At 41.5% G+C, this 6,023-nt stretch overlaps 1 non-coding gene across 1 annotated transcript; it reads right to left on the bottom strand.

Annotated features, from left to right (window-relative positions):
* Nucleotides 1–1,006: 1,006 nt before the first annotated feature.
* On the bottom strand, nt 1,007–1,113 carry LOC137943291 (small nucleolar RNA R71). Its single transcript, XR_011110629.1, has one exon. It is a non-coding gene; the product is annotated as a small nucleolar RNA R71 (small nucleolar RNA).
* Between the last annotated feature and the right edge of the window lie 4,910 nt (nt 1,114–6,023).

Here is a 6,023-nt window from a genome sequence, read left to right on the forward strand (position 1 = left end):
GATTCGTGGTTACGTGGCGCTCGAGAGAAGCACGAATCACGATAAAATCCAAAGTTGACGTTTCCTATTGTACAAGTAGTTAATTAGATTATTGCTTGATAATTTAGGATATAATTAGTGTTTAGTTCAGATTAATTCATCATATTTGGTTAGGCTAGTTGATTGAAGAATACATAAAATTCAGTCCTCCCTGTGGATATGACCCTCGCTTCCTGCTAGATTACATGAACGATTCGTACGCTTGCGAGGTATAAAAGCCGGTGTAATTAAATTTCACACCAAGTTTTTGGCGTCGTTGCCGGGGAGGCACGTATTAAGTGTATCTCTTTGTTCTCCATGGTCTTAGATTAGATTTATTTTTCTGCTTTCATAATTTCATGTTTTTGTTTTATCTTGATGATATTGTATGGAGTTATTTTTATTTCTTCTATTTAGTTCGTATTTTCAGTAGTTAGTTTGTTAGCATAATTTGATAGTTCGTTTTGCTTCTTTTTGTGTTTTTATGCACGGGCACCACTCCCTAGGTGAACCATTAGCTCCCTTTGTTGAAGACGTAGAACATATTTGTAGGAAAACACCAGAAGTCAAGTTAGGAGCTACCATGGCCAATCAGGGTGAACCATTACAGTTACCTGCATCCGGTGACCGTAGAGCCCTGAGGGATTATTCAATCCCATCCCACTTCACATCACCTTCTTGCATTATATTGCCACCCACTACTTCTGCCAGTTATGAGTTGAAACTGGGTGTGATCCAACTCCTCCCTACATTCTATAGGTTGGAGAAGGAGGACCCTTATTACCACATCAAGGAATTCTTAGATATCTATGCAACTTTCAAATTCCAGAATTTCTCAGATGACTCTATCCGGTTAAGACTTTTTCCATTTTCACTTAAGGATAAGGCCAAGTCTTGGCTTAATTTCTTAGAGGTGGGCAACATTACTTCATGGGACACATTAGTCACAAATTTTTTGTCCAAGTACTTTCCCATTCAGAGAACTACAACCCTCAGGAGAGAAATCTCCAACTTTATGCAGCAGGAGGGTGAACACTTTTATGAGGCTTGGGAGAAAGGGAAGGATTTGATCCGTAGGTGTCCGCATCATGGGTTTGAGAAATGGCATTTAGTGCAATAATTTTATCAAGGTCTTACACCCCACGTTAGATCCATGGTAGATGCAACGAGTGGTGAAAGTTTGATGGGTAAGAGTGCTAGTGAGGCGTGGGACTTCTTTGAAACGTTGAGTGATCAATCTCAGCAATGGGGTTCATCATTTAATGTTGATAGGAGATCCCATGAAGCCAAAAGAGGGGTCTCTACGAGGTGTCCAAGAGTTCACCTGCTCCTAACCCATCTACTGTCTGTGCCATATGCTCTAGTTCATCTCATCCCACACAAAAGTGTCCATCTAGTTCATCCTACCCGGATCTCATTGAGGACTTGAATGCAGTCCAAAATTTTCATAGACCACCCCGGAACAATCCTTTTTCGAAAACATATAATCCGGGTTGGGCTAGGCTGCCAAATTTCTCATGGTCCAAGGGCCCACAGGTTGGGGGTCCTCCAGGGTTTACTCAACCCCAACCTCCGCGCCCACACTTCACTCAATAGCCATTGATTCCACAAAAACCTTCACTTGAGGATAAACTTCAACTATTCATGCAGAATACACAATCCTCCATTGCTAAAATTGAAATGCAACTGAGTCAGTTGGCCAGCCACATGAGTGAACAGGCACAAAATAGACTCCTGAGTCAAACCATTCCTAACCCCAAAAGCACATATGAGAATGGGTCGAGTTCCAATCCCCACCATGAGCAAGCCAAAGCCATAACCACCCTTAGGAGTGGTCTTGAGTTGAACAATGGGGTAGGGACCACTAAGTCTAAGGAGTCAAAGGATGGCAATGGGGACACAACATTGAGTGAAGAACCTCCAAGTTCTCCACCAACAGTCAGGCAGATCCCTAACCAAGTCTCATCAGCTCCTTATCCGTAGAGGTTATTGGGCCCACCTTGGAAAGGAGATAGCATGCATGAAACATTGGAACTGTTTAGTAAGATTCACATTAACATTCCACTTCTTGATGCTATTAGGCAAGTCCCTGCCTATGCCCAATTTTTGAAAGACCTTTGTACACAGAAGAGAAAACAACATGTTAAAAAAAAGGTCTTTCTTACTGATAATGTAAGCTCAATTCTGAAGCACAACACTCCTCCTAAAGTTAAAGATCCTGGATGCCCCACAATTTCATGTGTCATTGGTTAACATACCATCCAGAGAGCTCTCTTGACTTAGGGGCAAGTGTGAATTTGCTACCTTTCTTTGTGTACCAGCAATTAGGTTTGGGGGAATTAAAGCCTACTCCCATCACACTACAACTAGCTCACCGTTCTGTCAAGATACCACGAGGAATAGTTGAAGATGTTTTGATAAAAGTGGACATATTTCTGCTCCGGGTTGATTTCATTGTTCTTGATACAGAACCAGTAGTCAATGTGACCAACCAAATTCCTGTCATCCTAGGACATCCCTTCTTAGCTACATTTAATGCTGTCATTCATTGTAAAAGTGGTGAGTTGGAGTTGTCTTTTGGAAATTTTAAGGTCTCGTTGAATGTGTTTAATGTCGGGCATCATCCACTTGAGTCTAATGATCTGAGTCCTGCATTGAAGATAGAGACTGTTATGCTTGATGACGAATCCACTCTTGAATCTTTTGAGTCTTAAATAACGTCTTTAGAAATGGACTATTTTGATGAGGAAACATATTTTCGAGAGGTTGACTCTTTACTAAGTTCTGTACCTCTGTTGGAGGAAGCTTATGAGGTTGTCACAACTAATCATCCACATGATCTTCATCTTGACTTGGACAAACCTCTTGAAACTTCCAAGCTAGATCTTAAGCCACTTCCTTCCACGTTGAAGTATGCATTCTTGGGGCCCATGAACTCATTGCTAGTCATTATAGCCTCTGATTTGAGTACTGAGTAGGAGGAACAATTGACTGAAGTTTTACAAGCACACAGAGATGCATTGGGGTGGACTCTTGATGCCTTAAAAAGGATTAGCCCCTCCATATGCTTGCATCGTATTTATTTGGAGGAGGGGACTAAAGCCTGACGTGAGATGCAACGTAGGTTAAATCCCCATATGCTGGAGGTTGTGAGAGAAGAAGTCATCAGGTTGCTTGTGTCTGGCATCATTTACCCTAATTCTAATAGCACCTGGGTGAGTCCAATTCAAGTTGTCCCTAAGAAAGGGGGGATAACGATAATGAAAAATGAGAGTGGTGAATTGATTCCCACAAGAACTACCACCAAGTGGCTTATTTGCATTGACTATAGAAAACTTAATTTCGCCACTAGGAAGGATCACTTCCCACTACCTTTCATTGATCAGATGCTAGAACGATTGGCCGGCCACAATTTTTATTGTTTTTTAGATGGATACACCGGTTACAATCAAATTTCCATTGCTCCAGAAAACCAGGAAAATACCACATTCACGTGTCAGTTTGGCACCTTTGCTTACAGACACATGCCTTTTGGTTTATGCAATGCGCAGGCCACTTTCCAACGGTGCATGATGAGTATCATTTCTAACATGATGGTGACTTTTTAGAGGTCTTATGGATGACTTTTCTGTGTTTGGCTCTAGCTTTGAGACATGTCTGCACAATCTTTCACTCGTATTGTCCCGTTGCATTAAGTCCAATTTAGTTTTGAATTGGGAGAAAGGCCACTTTATGGTAACAGAAGGAATTGTTTTAGGACATGTAGTGTCTGAGCGGGGTGTAGAATTGGACAAAGCCAAGGTTGACCTAATTGCCAATCTGCCACCGCCTACTTCTGTAAAGGGGGTGCGTTCTTTCCTTGGCCATGCTGGGTTCTATAGGCGCTTCATTAAGGGCTTTCGCAAAATTTCTCGTCCTTTGACGAATTTGTTTGCTCAAGATGTTGCTTTTGCCTTTGAATATGCCTGTATTCATGCTTTTGAGACACTGAAGAAATGTTTGTCCACTGCACCCATAGTCCATCCCCCTACTTGGTCTTTGCCTTTCGAGTTGATGTGTGATGCCTCTGATTATGCATTGGGGGCTATTTTGGGGCAAAAGACGGATAAAATTCCCTGTGTCATTCAGTATGCTAGCCGCACTCTTCATGATGCTCAATTGAATTACACTACCACTGAGAAGGAGTTGCTAGCTGTTGTGTTTGCCTTGTACAAATTTAGATCATATCTGTTAGGGTCAAAGGTTATAGTGTTCAGTAATCATTCTGCTTTGAAGTACTTATTATCCATCAAGAACACTAAACCTCTCTTGATTAGATTGATCTTGCAATTGCAAGAATTTGACCTTGAGATTCGAGATAAGAACACTTGTGAGAATGTTGTTGTTGATCATCTATCTAGGATCTATGTAGCACCTCAGGAAGGATTCCTTCCTTTAAATGATTCTCTCCCTAATGAACAACTTCTCCAAGTATCCTAGTTGCCTTGGTTTGCTAACATTGTCAACTATCTTGTAACTCGTAAGATTCTTGATTATTGGAGTAAACAAGATCGGTTGAAATTCTTTTCCTAAGTCAAACATTTTTTTGGGGATGACCCTTATTTGTTCAATGTGTGTCCTGACCAAGTCATTAAGCGTTGTGTATCTGAGCAAGACTTTGCCAATATTCTTGAATTTTGTCATTCCCACGCATGTGGTGGACATTTTGGTGCTGGAAAGACCGCATCTAAAGTCTAGCAATGTGGTTTCTATTGGCCTTCATTATTTAGATATGCCCATGAGTTTTTTCGTGTGTGTGATAGATGCCAACAGACTGGTTGTTTGTCTAGGAAGAACATGATGCCTCTTAACCCCATTCTTATTGTTGAATTATTTGTTGTGTGGGGTATTGACTTCATGGGTCCTTTTCCTGTCTCGTTCGGCTATCAATACATTCTTGTTGCTGTTGAATATGTCTCTAGATTGATTGAAGCTATTGCATGTAAGACAAATGACCACAAAGTGGTGGTAAAGTTTTTAAAAGAAAACATCTTTAATCTGTTTGGTACCCCAAGAGCGATCATCAGTGATGGGGGATCTCAGTTTTGTAACAGAGCATTTGAGACCTTGTTGAAGAAATATTCCATCACTCATCGAGTGTCCACTCCGTACCACCTGCAAACTTGTGGTTAAGTGAAAATCTCTAATAGGGAGATCAAACGGATTTTGGGGAAGACAGTTCACTTTGATAGGAAAGATTGGTCCACTCGATTGGACGATGCTTTATGGGCCTATCAAACAGCTTATAAGACTCCTACTGGGATGTCTCCATTTCGCCTAGTGTTCGGTAAAGCATGTCATCTACCTGTTGAGCTTGAGCATAGAGCTTATTAGGCCATTAAGGCTTTGGATTTTGATTTGGCTCAAGCGGGTGAGGAGAGGAAATTGCAATTGAATGAGTTGGAGGAGATACATCATGATGCTTATGTGAATGCCAAACTGTATAAGGAGCGAACAAAGCTTTTACATGATAAACCTATTTTTCGCAAGTCTTTTACTGTTGGGCAGAATGTTTTACTTTATAACTCACGATTGCATTTGTTTCCAGGGAAGTTGAGATCCAGGTGGTCCGGTCCATTTGAGATTACACAGGTGTTTCCTCATGGTGCTGTTGAGATCCGTAATCACGGAGACGGGTCGGTCTTCAAAGTTAACGGTCAGAGGCTCAAACCGTATCATGAGAATGTCCCACATCGGAGGACGTGATGGTGATTTTCTTGGAGGAACTTGTCCTTTCATCTTGACTGCGTCAGAGTCTTGCTTACGACTATAAACCTAGCACATTGTGGGCAATCCCCACGTTTCTATCCTTTTGTACATTACAGTTTTTACTTTTGGCTTATTCATTCTTATTGGGATAACCTTTGGTGTACTCTACTCTTGATTGATTGGAGGTCCCCCGGCAATGCCAGCCCCGTCATGGACTCGGGGTACTCTCTTGCCGACTAAGAGCGTAAATGATTCCG

The sequence above is a fragment of the Aristolochia californica genome, unplaced genomic scaffold (assembly GCF_029961685.1).
Source record: "Aristolochia californica isolate CCGP_79_NKW_82.1479 unplaced genomic scaffold, dmAriCali1.0.hap1 SCAF_10, whole genome shotgun sequence".
NCBI lineage: Eukaryota > Viridiplantae > Streptophyta > Magnoliopsida > Piperales > Aristolochiaceae > Aristolochia > Aristolochia californica.